General features: G+C 38.0%; 1 protein-coding gene across 1 annotated transcript in view; it reads left to right on the top strand.

The window, feature by feature from the left end:
• The window catches only part of Ccser1 (coiled-coil serine rich protein 1), a 1,141,328-nt gene that overhangs the window by 1,131 nt on the left and 1,123,949 nt on the right, over positions 1-16,248 (top strand). The window lies entirely within an intron of this gene.

Below are 16,248 nucleotides of genomic sequence, written 5' to 3'. Positions count from 1 at the left end.
CTCTCTCCCCCCCCCTCCAATTTTGTTGTTTTGTTTTCCTTGTTGTGGAACCTCCTCTGTGAAATGAAAGAAGGAAGTCTGAAAACCTCTCAGATTTGTGCAGGTAGAAGTGCCCCTGCATGTCAGGGATCTGGTGCCCTGCGATGTTTCCTGTCCCAAGTGTCTGCCCCCTTAACTCTTCAGACCCCGCTAGGACCACAGGACAGAAGAAATCTTCCCCAGTTGTGCACTACTGGAATGTAACACACATCCTCCATCCTCCCCACCCCCAAGGGCTGTTAAAAGAATGTTCATCTGTTTTAAATAGATTTTTTTTTTAAAGCCCTAGGGAGGATGGACAGCCCACACCTAAGTGCGTTTATGTTCATGACTACGGACTCTTAACAAATTAGTTAGTAGGGGAAGAGCTAGAGTACTTTTAATTTAGGCTGCAGCGTAGTTTCTTTTGGTTTCTCTTTGTATTTGTTTTAAACAGGCGCCAATTATAAAGATATAATTTGAAGCTTAGACGTAACCGGGGCAGTGTCTATCACGGTGCCTTAGCAAATTTATGTGTGCTCTTTCTGTGTTTCTACAGAGCTGGTGACTGAGCTGTGATAGAATAGTACCTGCTTAATTTTAAACTGAGTTTTCCTTAAGTGTCTGCCAAATATGTTTTTATCACACTGAATTTCTGTATTGTAACTACACTTTCACTAGTTCACAAAGAAGAAAGTAGCCAACCTATTGTCAGAGTGACTTTCTTCACTTTTTAAAAAGAGCTTGATCAAAACTGTTTTGATTTTAAAAAGACAACAAAAAAAGCCAATCACTGTTTTGGAGAACCCCAGTATGTGCCTATGAAAACAAAGTTAAGGATTCTTTTTATATTCATATTAGCTTAAGATACATTTTCAGTGCTTAAGCAACCTTATGTCAGATCAAAATCTGTGGGTCATCACCCTTGGGTCTGTTGGCATAGAGAGATAATTGTAATTAAAAAAAATACCATTACTGACCACCAAAAGTCGTATTTATGGAATACTTTAACACCATCAGAGTCACCAACTGTTTCTTATTTTAAAACTTTTCTTTATGCCAGGGAATGTTAATTTACATTAGACTCATGCGGCAGAAAAATGAAATATTTACATTTTGACAGTAATAATTATTCCAAGTTTGGTTGTATTCCATTACTTATTGTAATTCTCATATTAAAAGGCCTGCCATAATCAATGGGTGAGCCTAGCATTTTGGAGGAGCATAGGGACTTCTGGGCCTGCCCTTCAGGAACTACTGGTATCTGATGATAATCCCTAAACACAGAGTTATAGCCCATGACAATAAGGGATTGCATGTCTGATGAGAACTCCAGGAGTTCAGAGCATGACAGTAGCATTTCACACTGGCCTTTGTCTCCACAGACTTGAGTGGTAGGTCAGACTTATTGTGTCATTATCTTAAAGGGGGTGTGTAGTTAGTAAAGTATGGGTATATCTTATACCTATAAAGTATAAGATGCAAATCTCCTGGATTACAGAACAGAAAAAAAAAGACATAAGGATGATAAGTTTGCTTTGAAATAGATTTAGATTTTGCTATATACTGTGCCAAGTAGAGAGTGGGTCTGTCTTTGATGTACAGCGTTTGGTAATTTCTGTTCTTGCAGTTCATTGTTAGTATTTCTGCACTTGAGAAGACAAATCTGTATATCTTTGTTAAGCAGTTTACAAGTGGACTACAAAAGTAAAGTATTTCCAGGGAAATGATACTTTAAATGTTTAACTGTATCCACAGCACATTAAAGTGTTGAGTTTAGTGGCTATGGTAGGGTGCACATACAACCTCTTTGTGTTAGCATGTTTTCATTACTTTCCTACTTAAAACTTTCTTAGGCTTGTTCCAAAGAGGTGTGAGGAACTGTAAAACAACACTACTGATGGACAGTCATTGAACATTTAGTATTTCGCCATCACATAAATGCCCAGTCCATTAAATAATGTGTTTACTCTTAGTTTTACTAGTGAATTGTTAGAATTATTAGATAGGTTAGATTTATATATGTGAACCCACATAATACTTGAGCTACTCTTACAATATTTTCCATGAATACAGAGGAAGTGGGGAAGTTTTCAGTAGCAATACTTTTAAAGATGTTTTTTCTGTTTCTTGGTAAGAAACTGAATTACTAATAGAGGTATGACCTATCTGTGATCTAAAGTTATTTGTGTATTTATAATTTTTAGACAAACCATGAAACTGTTTAAAATGCGTTTTTTCATTTTACAAACATAAGGGGAAACATCAGAACTGACTTTGAACCTATTTATTCTGCTTGACTGTGCAGAAGTATCTTATAGTGACAGTAAAGAAACTACACATATTAGATAAGACTTTCAATAGCCAGATGGAATTACTTTTAGATTTGTTGAATTAAAATATTTTCATATATATTGTTGACAGTGTGTAGATAAGTTACTACAAAAGTGAAAGCCTATCATATCAGCAATTTCATGTGAGAATGGAGTGATTTCCAACATAGTAGGGGCAGATCAGCCTATCTCTCTGTCAGCTGGTCTCTTTGCAGTTTGTTTTGGAATAGATGTCACAGGTGTATCATTTTGATAATGTAATCTTGGCTACTGTATGATTGACAGCATCTGCATAATTTCCCTATTGGATAATGACAAGATCTGCTTTCTTTCTATAGAAGACATACGCTTCACTATGCAAGAGTGTCAGTTAACAATAAAAAATGAAGTATGGGGTGAGAGAGGGAGTAGGGAAAAGATAGAGAGGCCAAGGGAAAACACTAACGAAAGAAACATGCTTCACTCTAGAGCTAAAGGTAATTATAAAAATGTAAAGCTGGCCATACTCACCTGCAACAAACAGTACAGAATATTCTTACTGGTCTTGCATTTTATCTGCTTCTGTGTGCTAAATTAAAAGGAAAAAAAAAATGATAGTGGTCAGCAATGCTTCCAAACATTGTTGGTATGATATTAAAAACCATTAAAATATTTCTGCTTAGTCATTGAAAACAAAGTTCTTTGGCCAAATTACTTAGCCATTCACTGAGAACTTTGAGCATAGGCTTTGGTTTTAGATTACTTATATTCATATTTTTTAAAGTTTTTAAAAATTAAACTGATTAATATTTTTTAGTAACTTATCTGTACCATGATACCAAATAAAACCTGAAGGTCTTTTGTGAAAGAACACGTTATGACTATGTTATGGCTAATTCCTAACCTAGAGCCACAAGTCTCAAAGTGTGTTCCCGAGCAGCAACAGAAGCTCCTGGTAACTCTTGAAATGCTGGCTCTCCACTGAGTCCCCATGCTGTGAGCAAATCAGAAGCTTTGGGAGAGAGTCCACCCTGTGATTCTTATACACCACGAAGTTTGACAAACACCAAGTTCAGTATTTTATAGTGAAGTTGGAATATTGTGTCTTCTACCTAGTTTGTATGTAAATGCTTTCTCCAACTGTCAGTTTAACTATTCAGTTTTGGAAAATACTAGTTTTCTTTAAAAGATTTTGCATTTGTTGGCAAAATTTCAGCTGAGTTTCCAGTTTCTATGCACACATTGGGTAGATTGGGAAGTGATGAGACTCTAACTGTCCAGTAATGAGGTCAGGCTAGACCTCATTGGTAGACATTCAGACAGAAAAGATTGTGTGTTCAAAGACTGACAATTTTCTATTTCATTTTGTTCATTCTTTTTTTGTTGTTATTTTTATGTGTATGAGTGTATTCCTGCATGCATGTCAGTGCACCCATGTTGTACAGTGCCCACGGAGGTCATGAAAAGGCATCAGATTCCCTGGAACTGGAGTTACGGACTGTTGTTAGCCACCATGTGGGTGTTGGGAATCAAACCCGGGTCCACTGTAAGAGCAGCCAGTGCTCTTAACCGCTGAGCTATCTCTCCAGCCCCCTCATCTTGTTCATTCTTATGGAATATTTTTGGTCTTAGTAATAATCTTTCTCTGCAGAAGACTACAGTTACTATAGGGATACAGCCACAGCATCACACAAATGGAATAGTCTCAAAGCGTTACTACTGCAATAAACGCTAGATAAAGTCTGTACACCTTTTCTGAGTCAACTTCCTGTATTCACACTCTGCATCTCTTTTCGCACAACCCCACTCTTCCTCAGCTTTGCCACCCCTCCTTTCCTCTCTCTTCAGATAGGAGCTCAGGTGTTCCTACCCTCTTGCCTTCCTTTGCTGTGTCAGTTTCTCTATTATATTTCTTTAGTTCTGTGTTGTGCCGTGTGCCACTTACTGCAGTTTGTAATTTTATGTGTAGTTTGGGATTGACTCAATAGTGAATCATCAGAGATTAGTAGTACACAGCACACAGTCGAAAAATATTGACTAAGGGAACAAATAATTGATTGTACCCTCATCCTAAGGATATTTTCCCCCCAATGAAAATCATTTTAAGAAAGATGAAAATAGACACTACCTAGAACGTATGCAAACATAGTTGTTTCTTTCTTTTGTATTTTGAAAACGATGAGGTTGATACAATTTTATCAATAACCATAGCAGTGGTCATGATGAGTTGAAACTTCTTACATGAGAAGCACTTTGTATGTTTTGTCTTGTATTTCTTCTAACATTACTAGGTTGGTTTCATGAAAACCTTAGAGATGAGGAATCTTTGTGCCTTCCACTATGCTCCTCAGACTACCTAGACAAAACTGATTTTTTATTATATGATATAAAAATTACTAATCAGAAGGGAGAGGAGGTTTGAAGGAATATATTTTCATTTCTTAAAACACCATCATATATTATTTACATTTTAAAAATATTTATTAGCAGTTATATGTTCATGTGTGGAGGTCAGAGAGCAAGTTTTGGAAACTGATTTTCTCCTACTCCATGGGTTATCATCAGGCTTGCTTGGCAAGTACTTTTGCCTGCTGAATACCCCCAGCCTAAGGGTATATTTTCTTTTGATCCCTGATTTGACTCAGGTCCAGCGGTATCTGCGTATTGTATTACCTGTCTTGCTGGCCCCATCTTCAATACTGCTGCTCTTGCCAAGTAGAAGAGGTGAGGGAGGACATGCAAGGCTGGTATTCCCATCTTCTTGTTGCTGTTTTAAAGCCTTGTGAGCCGTCAATCCCATTCACTCTCAATTCTCTTATTCCACCTGCTATGAATCTCAATTTCTTAATGAAAACACAAAGTATGACGAGTATAATTTTGAGGAAACATGCCTTATGCAGAGGCTGTTTTACTCCATATTTGGAGATACACAGCTTATCTTCTAGAAGGATTTGCATAGAGCTTTGAGTACCTTGCTTAACAAAAGTTGACGTCTGGTATAATTTATGAATCCTTTTCTCTTCCCATGGAAAGGAAGCATAGTTTAAGTTTAAATTCATATAGTAAATGTGGGTTTAATCAATGTGTTTGTGGCAGAAGATCTAATGAAAAGTTGATTCCAAAGAAATCTATAGACGGAGAGTTAAATTAGGTTATTATGAAGCCCTCGACCAAACTAACTGTACAAACTATGTATTTTGTAATATGTTTAGGTCAGAAAATATGAATGAAGTTAGATATGTAATAATATCAAAGAGGAAAAAATAGTTGATTGCATAACTGAATATTTCCTTTGCAGCCTAGTTTGTAGCATTTGTCAAAATCCGTTTTTGTTACTGGAGCTGTTTAATTTGTATCCTGAGCCACAACCCAGCCCTGACTCCGGAGCATTGCTTCTCTATGGTAGGAAATTTAACTGGTAGAGCCCAGCATTGTGGGAGTTATAATAAAAAAGCCTTTGATATTCAACTCTAAAATTGTGACATAATTCTAGTAATTTGGCTTCTTTCTTGTATCTGAAATTTGTCACTTTATATTTTCCTCTGCATCTTGGTGAATTACTGTCTCCTTATCCTAACATTGGAGCAAGCCGTTCTTTAAGCAGTCTTCTATATTTTTTAAAGACTGATCTTCTTCTGAAGCTCTTGCATTTCCTAAGCCTTCTTTTCTGGCAGCAGTCTGTTGAACATGCAAGCAGTTTCCTGAATCTCTGCCGTCGCTAGTTCTCAGAGGTGTGTTTCATTTCAGTAATCACTGCTGGACTTCCGGGAAGCCAACTGCTTGCAGCACAGTGCCATAGCCCAGGTCCTCAGACTTGTTGGAAGTATTTATTGCTGGGTTTCTACAGTGCTTTCTAGACTACAGTGCAAGTTTATTACCAATTTATGACAATTACCAGAGTGGTTCCTTTTGTCACGTGTTACCTTTCCTTACTTGGGGTGTCTTACTATTGAACTATATATTTAAGAAAGTTTTTTAGGTATAAATTGAAGGAGTATGCCAATAACTTATGATAGTTGCTGCACAACTTAGTACACAATAAGTAAATTATAGGCTATGCTATGCCTAGCTTGATGCTACATTGCCCATGAGTCCTTTAGAGTTTGTCTGTTTTTCTATTTCCAGTAAGTTCTTTATTTCAAGGTCAGCTGACTTTTCCAACTACCATTTGATAATCTTCTTGAATATTATGTGTTTAGAATGTACAGAACACTGTAAAGAAATAAATCCCAGAGACGTGGTGACTTCTCTATGTCATTCTTCGCTGATGAAGTCAGCACTCTTGTTCTTGGGAAGTGTTTAATCAGCTGGACCTTCAACCCTGATTGGACATGAGAGACTCAGTGATTTACCTTCCTCATTAATGAAATTGAGAATAACCTGTCATATTTGGGTGCTTGTCCTCTGGCACAATCCCTTTCTTGGAAGTAAATTTTCACTCTGTAAATAAGTTTTTATTGTTGTGTCTGAGTGTTTGTGTTTGTATATATGTTTGTGAAGATGTGTAGTTTAATTTGCTTTTGCAATTGTGGCAAATAGTGTAACACAAAGCTATATCTGGTTTGCAAATAAAACCAAACCAAACATAAATGGCAGAAATAAAGCAAATGTAAGCCTTATACCTTAGTATTCTGGGATATTATTCTTTTAGAAAATAATTTTTATGTTTGCCATTTTAGTGTTTATTTTATGGATATCCTAATTCCCAGAGGATTAAGTCTGATACATAGAATGTGGTCAATTATTATTCCTTTTCTAACGCAACACTTTTCAAAGATATTTAGGGGAAAAGTGACCTGTATCACAGAAACATTATATGAGCAGCCAACCCCAAAAATGCCAACTTAGAATAACCAGTTTCTGGTAATGGCTCAGTACTTTTCATAGGTAACAAAACCAATGAGAGTGTACATTAGGATTCCTCAATTTTCAAAAGAATGTTACCTGCTGGACACATAACTCAATGATAACCGTTTGGTTTAAAATTATGAAATGTTAACATGCATGCAAATACCAAGGAATACTAAAGTATTCAGTTGCAATATAACTCATGATTGATTTTAAAAATACACATTATTAAATTGAGCCATTAAAGCATTACAGATTTATACACAGTTATATAAACTTAAAGCAACATTAAGAAAAAAATTGACTTTAAGCTATTTTTCTTTTCTTTGGTGTGTATACTCATGTGTGTACATGCGTGCATGTGTATGGATGTCAGAAGACAGCCTCAGGTATTATTCCTTAGGCACCACCCATTTATTGAAGACGGCTCTCTCACTGGCCTGTAACTCCACAAGTAGAGTTGGCTGGCTGACCAGTGAGCCCCAGGGATTCACCTGACTTTCTCTCCAGCACTGGGATTATAAGTGTGCACCAACCTCCATGCTCATCTCTTTTACTTTTCATTTCATTTCTTTTTTCTTTTACTGTGGATCTGGAGATTGAACTCATGCCCTTGTGTTTGCAAGGCAAGCACTTTACTGACTGAGCTGTCTCTACAGCCCTCCGAGCTATATTTCTTAGAGCATGTACTAGGGTATAAATATAGTGGCACGGGTAGACAGCATCTCTGTCAACAACAGTCCAGTTTCTGATTGAGGGTCCTGGAGTTCAAGGATAGATGGGGGAATGAAGGTCCAAGGAGACTCATTTTGTCACAGGAACCCACTCTGCCTTGCCTTCACTTTCTAAAGACTTCTGGAATGTGACATCTCCTGTTTCCCAGATCCACATTTTGAAATGTCCGTGTATCTGAGAGTGTGCCAGGCTGGGACTGGTTGACCTTTTACTGTTACAGGGACAGGGCAATATAAACTGCAAGGCCTGCTTGCAGCACTAACAAGATGAAGACCACAGAATCCTAGCTCTCCACTGAAGACAGGAGTTGCCTTCCAGGAGGTTTCTGAGGAGTGTTTTCAATGTGTGAAGACAAAAAATACCTGAGTGTAATGCAGGGAGTAAACAGAGATGTTTTTAAGTTTAATTCTGTTTTTAATACTTTTTTGAGAATTTCATACATGAGGACTGTGTTTACATTGTTTCCAACCTTCCCTCTCCCCCAATCCAACTCTTCCCATGCCCCACTCATTTGTGTGACCTCTTCTTTATTATTGTTACACAAATATATATGTACATGTATAAATATATATGATCTACTGAGTCCATTCACTGATACTTGTATGTACATGTGTTTAGGGCTTACCACTTGGGATTGTATAACCTATCAGGGAACTCATCCCTGGAAAAAAACTGATTCTTTCTTCCTCAGCAACAATTGATCGCCTGTAGCTCTTCACCTAGAGGTGGGACCTTGTAGAATTTCCCCATCCACACTGGTGTCATGATACAGGGCTTTTTTAGGCAGCCGTAATTGTTGAGATTTCTTTGGTGCCACTTCCAGTCATCTCTAGGAGACACTATTTAATGGTAAGCATTCTGGGGCTCTGAGTTGTACACTTTTTGCTCTGTCTTCCACAGTGTCCCCTGAGCTTTAGGTATAGGGTTGTATTGTAGATGTATCGATTGTGCCTAGGCGTTCCCTGGTCACTTATTCTCGACATTTCGACCACTTGTGGAACTTTTAAAGTCACCATCTTTTGTCAAAAGAAGTTTCTTTGATGAGTGATGAGAGATACACTTATCTGTGGATATAACAATATTTAGAATATAGTAAGAAATTATGTTGACTTAGGAAAGTGGCAATATTAGATTCTCTTCCAGAGTCTAGAACCTCTCTAGTCACAGGTGTTTGGCTAAGTTTATAGTACCAGGCATGGATTCCCTCCCATTCGATTAGACAGCCGTAGGCTACCCCCAAGATAAGTGCCACTATTGCACCTTTAAGGATAGTTTTCTGGGCTGATCATTATGATTCATAGACTTTGCAGCTGGATAAGGCTATTGATTGCTTTCTTCCTGTGACAGTTTGCATAGCATCTTCCCATACTATGAGAGATGGTCCTCAAGGAGGAGGCTTCCAGGTCAGTTCCAGCTCGATTGCTCCAAGTCCTGTGTCTGAAGTGTGTGGTGTCTTCAGCAATAGCGCCTTACTTTCAAGTTCTGGGTGGAAATCGGGGCAATGACAAAAACCCATATTGTTTTAGGAGTCTCCTGGACACCATCCCAGAAAAAACTTGAAGGGAGTTTTCCCTTGCCTGGCAAAAGAGTATAGGGCAGATTGGTGAATCTGAAATTCAGGAAATCCTCCAGTCCCTCTGGTCTGGAGAGCTCAGTCACTGCAGCCCAGGTCATGCAGTGGAGCTTATTCAGGGCGTTGGATCTTGCAGACTTCTCTGGTGCAAAGCGGAAAGTTTTCATTATACCAGTTCTAGAAGTGACTGTTGTGGATGCTGCATCCTCACTTGACGTGCCTGGCCTTCCATCGTTTGATTTATTCTAGTAGATTCTTCAAAGAGAGACACAAATGTGAGGATCAGGAAGTTCATCTTAGTCCTGTCTGGGAATCTGTTGTGAGTTCAGTGATAGCCTGAGTCAGCCCCATTTGAAGTCTCACAATTCATTCTTTGCTTATACTACATGCCCTATTGGTATAGGGGTTTAAATTTTATTCTTTTTCCCCACATGTGGTCTAAAGCAGAGATGTAAGGCTCTTCAGTGAGGACTGAGACTAAACATGTTGCTTCCTAAGAGTGAGTTAAATTTGGGGACTGGGGAGATGGCTCAAGTGTGGAGTGTTTGCTATGTAACTATGAAGACCTGAATTCAGAACCCAGCACCCACATAAAAAGCTGTGTGCAGTGGTAGGTGCCTGTAATCTTAGCACAAGGAGATGGAGACAGAAGGTTGCCTGTAGCTCCCTGACCACCCAGCCTAGCTAAGTCTGAGAGGTCCAGGTTCAGTGAGAGACCACTTCAGTAAAAATTCATTAATTAAATTAAACAGTAAAGTAAAATAATGTGGGCAGTAATTGAGGAAAGTACCCATTATTGACTTCTGGACCCTACACACCTGGACGCACATGTCCTCATGCACCCATACACAGGAACATGGACATAAATGCATACCACACACAGAGAAAGGGAGAGAGAGAGAGACAGAGAGAGAGAGAGAGAGAGAGAGAGAGAGAGAGAGAGAGAGAACAAGATGAGAGAGAATAGAGTGACTTCTGTTCGTTTTATGTGAACTGCTTTGCATGCAGCCACAGCCCTGATTCCTCTCTAGGCTCTTTAGACAGGCTATCAGCAACCTGTCATTACTGAAAGTCTCAAAGACAATTCAGGGACAGGAAGAACTACTATAGTGTCTGTACCACATGCATCTGGAGCTAGCTAGGGCTAAGGAAGCAAGAACACAGGCCCGTTTGGAGAATGGAGGTCAAAGGAGACTGATTTTGTCACTTCCTTAAACCAGAACCCACACCTCCTTAACTTTCTAAAGGCTTCTGGAATGTGGCATCTCCTGTTTCCCAGCCAGGACACAGAGATCCATTTTTCGAAATGTCCATATGTCCTAGGGCGTGTAAGGCCAACTGCTTTTTTTTTTTTTTAAACCGAACTGGTGATTTCTGCCACGCAGTCTATATTTGTTTCCAGAGCCAAATCCTTCATTGCCCCGAGTGTCCAATGAGACATAAAGGGGCTAGCTGTCACGAAAACAAAACAAAACAAAGCTTTTATTTTCATATAAGACATCTTGGTACTAGTATTAACTTACCACTTTTAGGTGATGTTAGTAAATTGTGTGCCTGTGTGTATCTTTCTGTTTAAGGATATCTTGAAAATACTATGGGAAGAGATTCTCTGTGGGTAAAAATTTCTGGTGTTTCATGTTCCTGAACCATAGAACACAGATGTGCAGCTGTTCAGTGGCAGGTATTTCCTCTCTATGGTTCACCTTTGGTGACTCTGAAGTAGACAGACTACATACCCTGCGGAGCTGACGCTTCTTCTTCTTCTTTCTTGTATTGCTGAAAGGAATGTTTCAGTAATGAAGCAGAAAAATAAAGCTGTATTTCTTAGTGATTTATTCCCTTGAGAGTCCGCTTGTATAATGCTGATAAATAATATGAATTCAAAATAAATTAGGCATAAAGAAAAAGACTTTTAATGTGTGACAAAAGTAAATCAGAAGTATTCTGTAATCATCCCCCAAATCTCAGAATTTAGAAAACTAATAAATTGAGCTGGGCGTGGGCTTGGTGGTCACACCTTTAATCCCAGCACTTGGGAGGCAGAGGCAGGCTGATCTCTGTGAGTTTGAGGCCAGCCTTGTCTACAAAGTGAGTTCCAGGCCAGCTGGGGCTACAGGGAGACCCTCTCTCAAAAAAAAACAAAAACAAAACAACAACAACAAAAAAAACTAACGAATCCTTTGCTAAATATTTGGCGTCATGTCAAATAATGTGATTATCATTTATCATTAATTTTGTGAGTCAACATCAATAGTTATATTTTCTAATAAAATTAAAACTGGGACACTTGTAAAAACTGTGACTAGTGGATGTAAATGAAAAGTTACTTTACGATTGCCTCCTGAGTAGGAGTGAGTGTCCATAGAGATTCCAAGTATGGGTTTTAGCAAAACTGTTGGGAAAGAGGGATAGACTTAGCAACCTGTGACTCATTTGTATTGTATGAATGTAATGTTGTGATGACACTAGGGATCTCAGCACACAGAAAGTGGAATGAATAAGATGACCTGTTCTGAGTTAGAGTGTGCAAGGAAAGATTACATCCTTCTTTGACAGAAGACATTTTGCATTTCAAACACCCTCCTCAAAATCCTGTATAAATATTACTCAATCAAATTTTTTGACAGTAATTCAAACTTAGATCCATCTTTGTTATACCTGTACATGTACAAATGTATGCAAGCAAATGCAGGTGTTAGTTCTTATCTTGACATCTGCCTTGCATAACTTTCTCTGATGATTCTGGATGGTTTTAGTTCAATCTATTGAATGGATACAATAGTCAGTGTGTTGCAGAGAAAAAGACACAAAGACTCTATATGTCTTATCTATTTATTGATCAAAGAATTTAAGGAATTAGGTCACCTGACTGGGGTCTATGGAGTTGCCTGGCAGGCTGGTGCCTGGATGGGGTTTGTGTTACAGTTGAAGACAGAGTTCTTCATGTTTCTGGGTTTCTGCTCTGAGGCCTTTGACTGATCAGATGAGACCCACTCACATTACTAAAAGTAATCTACTTTTTTTCACTTGACCAGACACATTTTAGCCTTAGCAGGTGTTGGCAACTTTAGACACAGCTTTGTTCTTTATTCATTTTGTGTTACTTTTTATTAAGCACATTTTGGATGCAGTGGAACTAAATACAGAAAAGGAACTAAAGTGACAAGGAACTAAATACAGAGAAGGAGTGGTAGAGGCTTTATCTTCTGAGTGTTTTAATGTCAGTGGAAGAGCAGTGAATAAATTCCTGCTTGATAACTTTGGAGAGTAAGAGTGTGCATTTTTCAGTGTTGCTAGTTAAAAGTCATTTTTCCCATGTACGACCAAAGGAAAATGAACTCAGGTTGTACCAAGTGCTAATTTGCCCATCTATTATGCTTGTTGCTTTAAACATGGTAGAATGGTTCATATGTGAAACTGGATGATGAAAATATGTTTGCCCACTGCAGGTCAACTTCGTTTAGACAATGTTGCCTATACCCGCATTCATTTCAGTGTATTAAAGGGATTGTATCTGCATTCAAGCTATGCAAAAGTAATTCAATATATTATGCTTTAAAAGGTCTGACAACTGGACTGTCATGTTGTACTGGTAATCTTGCTTTTCATGTAGCATAGAGTAGTAAATATTTTCTTTACTGATGATAAATAAGTTTTTTCTAATGTCATCTTCATGTTGTGAAACTATATTTTCTTTCTATTTCTTTATGGGGTATGAACTTGTCTGTTTGGCTTTTAAATTCTTTTATAAACTCACCCGGTTAATCCAAACAAGATCCTTTTACTTCGTTAAGTTCATGTAACTCATACTCACTCACATATGCATTTAATCCTTTCTGTTTATGCAAATCTCAGCTGTCATTACCAGCCTAACTTCATGAAACCTTCCGTGACGACTTCAGCCTGCCTGGGGAGCTTCCCTAGTGCCACTCTTGGGTTGTGAGCAAAATGTCGTTAGCACCACACAATTAAGTACCCTCTGTTCTGCTATAATTCATTTTTCTGTAATGCAAATTAGTTTGTACATGATGGGTGAATAGGGAAATTATGTTAGTAAAATGTGGAAGTTGGTTCCTGTGTGATTCTCCCTCAGCATATCAGTAGGCAGCTTCCTCAGATCATCACAGCAGAATGCAGTCACAGGCAGAAGGGGGTGTGGCAGAGGGATTCCCTGCATTGTTTACTGCTGGGGTTGGCATGCAGTTTGAGCCTTAGAAGTGCCTATTTTCTGCTTTTCCTTGATATTACTAGTCTCAACCTTTCTTTATAATCCTTTTAACGAAGATACCTTTGCCTTTAAAAAAAAAATAGGAAGAAAGCATGTGTTTCTTATGTATTTGTTTTCTTTACTAAGAAGGTTTTGTGTTACTTTAGGCATGTGGGACTTTTATAAAATTTTATTCTCGCTAACATTGGCTGTATGAATTGCAAACAAAGCTTATGTTGTAGTACACAGAAACCTTAAGCAAAACCAGGCTTGTAGTTTTATTGCTTAGCCCTCAGTTGAAGGGGAGGAAGACACACAGTAAGAAGTGATGGTGACTTTCTTGCACGTTCTTCCTGGGTACCTGGTATGCTCACATATTCCTGCCCCATTTAGCCAGTTCCTTCCCAAATTCATCTGGCAACTCAAAATCACTTCCTTCCTTTCTTCCCTCCCACCTCCCTCCCTCCCTCTCTTCCTTTCTTTTCATCCTTTGTTTTATAAGTAGATCACACCCTTAATAAGAAAAATGTGAGACATTGAGATGTGTTTTAGCCTATGAAGGGTATTTCTGCTTTGTTGGCACCTTCTCCAACCTTAGAGCATCTGTTTTCAGAAATGCAGTGATGCTTGTGATTGAAGGTAATAGCCAAAACTGCTATAATTGTAGTCCTCATCATACCTGGTGCTAAGAATTTGACACATACAGACTCATTGAATCCCTTCCTTTGAAGAGTATGTGTGAACTGCATAGCCCAGGGTCACACATTAGAGTAAGGGACAGTACACAGTAGAGCACTGCATCCTGCTCTCAGCCATTTGACTAAAAACATGGAACCTAACTGGAGTTTTCTCAATAAATATTTGTATATATTTGTTGTTGCTGTTAAGCCAAGCCATTTGGTAGTCCTTTCAGAATCAATGAGAATATAACATAGGTGAATATGTCCACTTCTATTTCATTGATTGGCCTTTATGTGAGCAGTAAGTCCCGTTCACTTTCAAAGGGCAGTGTGTGTGTGTGTGTGTGTGTGTGTGTGTGTGTGTGTGTGTGTGTAAGATTTATTTATTTATTTATTGTGTGTGGGTGTGTGTGGAAGATAGTATGCAGGGCACAGTTCTTTTCTTCCACCATGTGATTCCTAGGAATCGAACTCAGGTGGTGAAGCTTGAAGGCAAGCACTTTTACCCACTGACCCGTCTTACCAGCCCTCTTTAGGTAATTTTTGAAAATCAGAAAAAAAGCTCTTTTTTTTTTTTTTTGCTGGTAATTGAATAATTACTATGATCTTATGAGTATTTTAAGATATTTAGCATTGAATATAATAAAGGTGAAAAGTCTAATATTTAATATACTCAAGTGGGAATTTTACTCAAATGTAATTGTTCAATGTTTTTAACTTTTAGAAAGCTTACAACCAGGAATATATTGTAAGATGGTCAGAAATCACCAGTGTTTATGCTGACTTACTAAACTGTAATCAGTTTTCCAAATGAATATAAAGCAATATGAATTTGTCAGAACTTTGTATCTGTTTTCCTGTTCCTTTTGAATAGGAGTCCTGTAGGACTATCATGAGCAGCTCCAGATGTGGGAAGAGCTTGTGAACTTGCATGCACAGTGAGTTCTTGCCCACTTTCATGGGGACAGGTTTCACCAGCCCAGCCTGTTGCTACTTTAAACTAGAGAATTACATTATCTATGACTACTAGAGCATTTGTGGGAGTTGAATGTTATAAACTATGTGTTAAAACCACTATTGAGCACTGCAACCTTCTCCTGTAAAGGATGCTGCAATTTTTATAAAGAATGGCCAGTAGCTTACTAAGTAAGCCAACTTTACTTAGTGCACATATCTTTATAGAGAACATGTGTAAGACTAGGGATCTAGCTCAGTGGTAAAGCACTTGCCTCACACACATAAGGCCCTAGGTTCAAACAGTAGTACTGCAAAGAAGTAAAAAGACAAGTCATGTGGGACCACATACCAGGGTTAGTAATGATTGATAGGTGGCTCGTCTTTTAAAGATCTAAATCATATTATAATTAGTTTAGCGATTATGTGTAGATACATACGTACACAGAAGCACAATATTTCCCATATTTTGTATTATTTACTGTTTTATAGAGTTTATTTAAAATATAATTATCCCAACTTTTTTAATATATTATTATTTTCTGCCTCCTCAGCATTTGATTGATTCACTCATTCATTCATCATAAAGCATGTGATTCATTCCACACTTGTATAATCAATCCTACTCCAATTTGGCAAAGACAAACTTGCTTTGTCAATTAGCATGAATGAGAATATGAAAGATTTAAAACAAAAGTGTCAAAACAACTAGAGTCAAAGTTTTTCTGTTGCTAAATAATGAAAATTTGTGCCTGAAACACTTGAACATAAAGCTTCAAAAAAGTCCTACTTAAGCAAAGTGAAATGATAATGAACAAAAGAAACAGAATAATAAAAGACGACAGAGGGAACTGTTCAGACAGCCTTTCATACATTCCTGCTACTATATTGTAAACTCATTAAAGAAAAGGATCATATAAC

Source organism: Nannospalax galili, unplaced genomic scaffold, assembly GCF_000622305.1.
Source record: "Nannospalax galili isolate Female #2095 unplaced genomic scaffold, S.galili_v1.0 scaffold441, whole genome shotgun sequence".
In the NCBI taxonomy this organism is placed as follows: domain Eukaryota; kingdom Metazoa; phylum Chordata; class Mammalia; order Rodentia; family Spalacidae; genus Nannospalax; species Nannospalax galili.
Note: the sequence above shows the minus strand (reverse complement) of the source record. Positions and strands in the feature narration are given on the sequence as shown.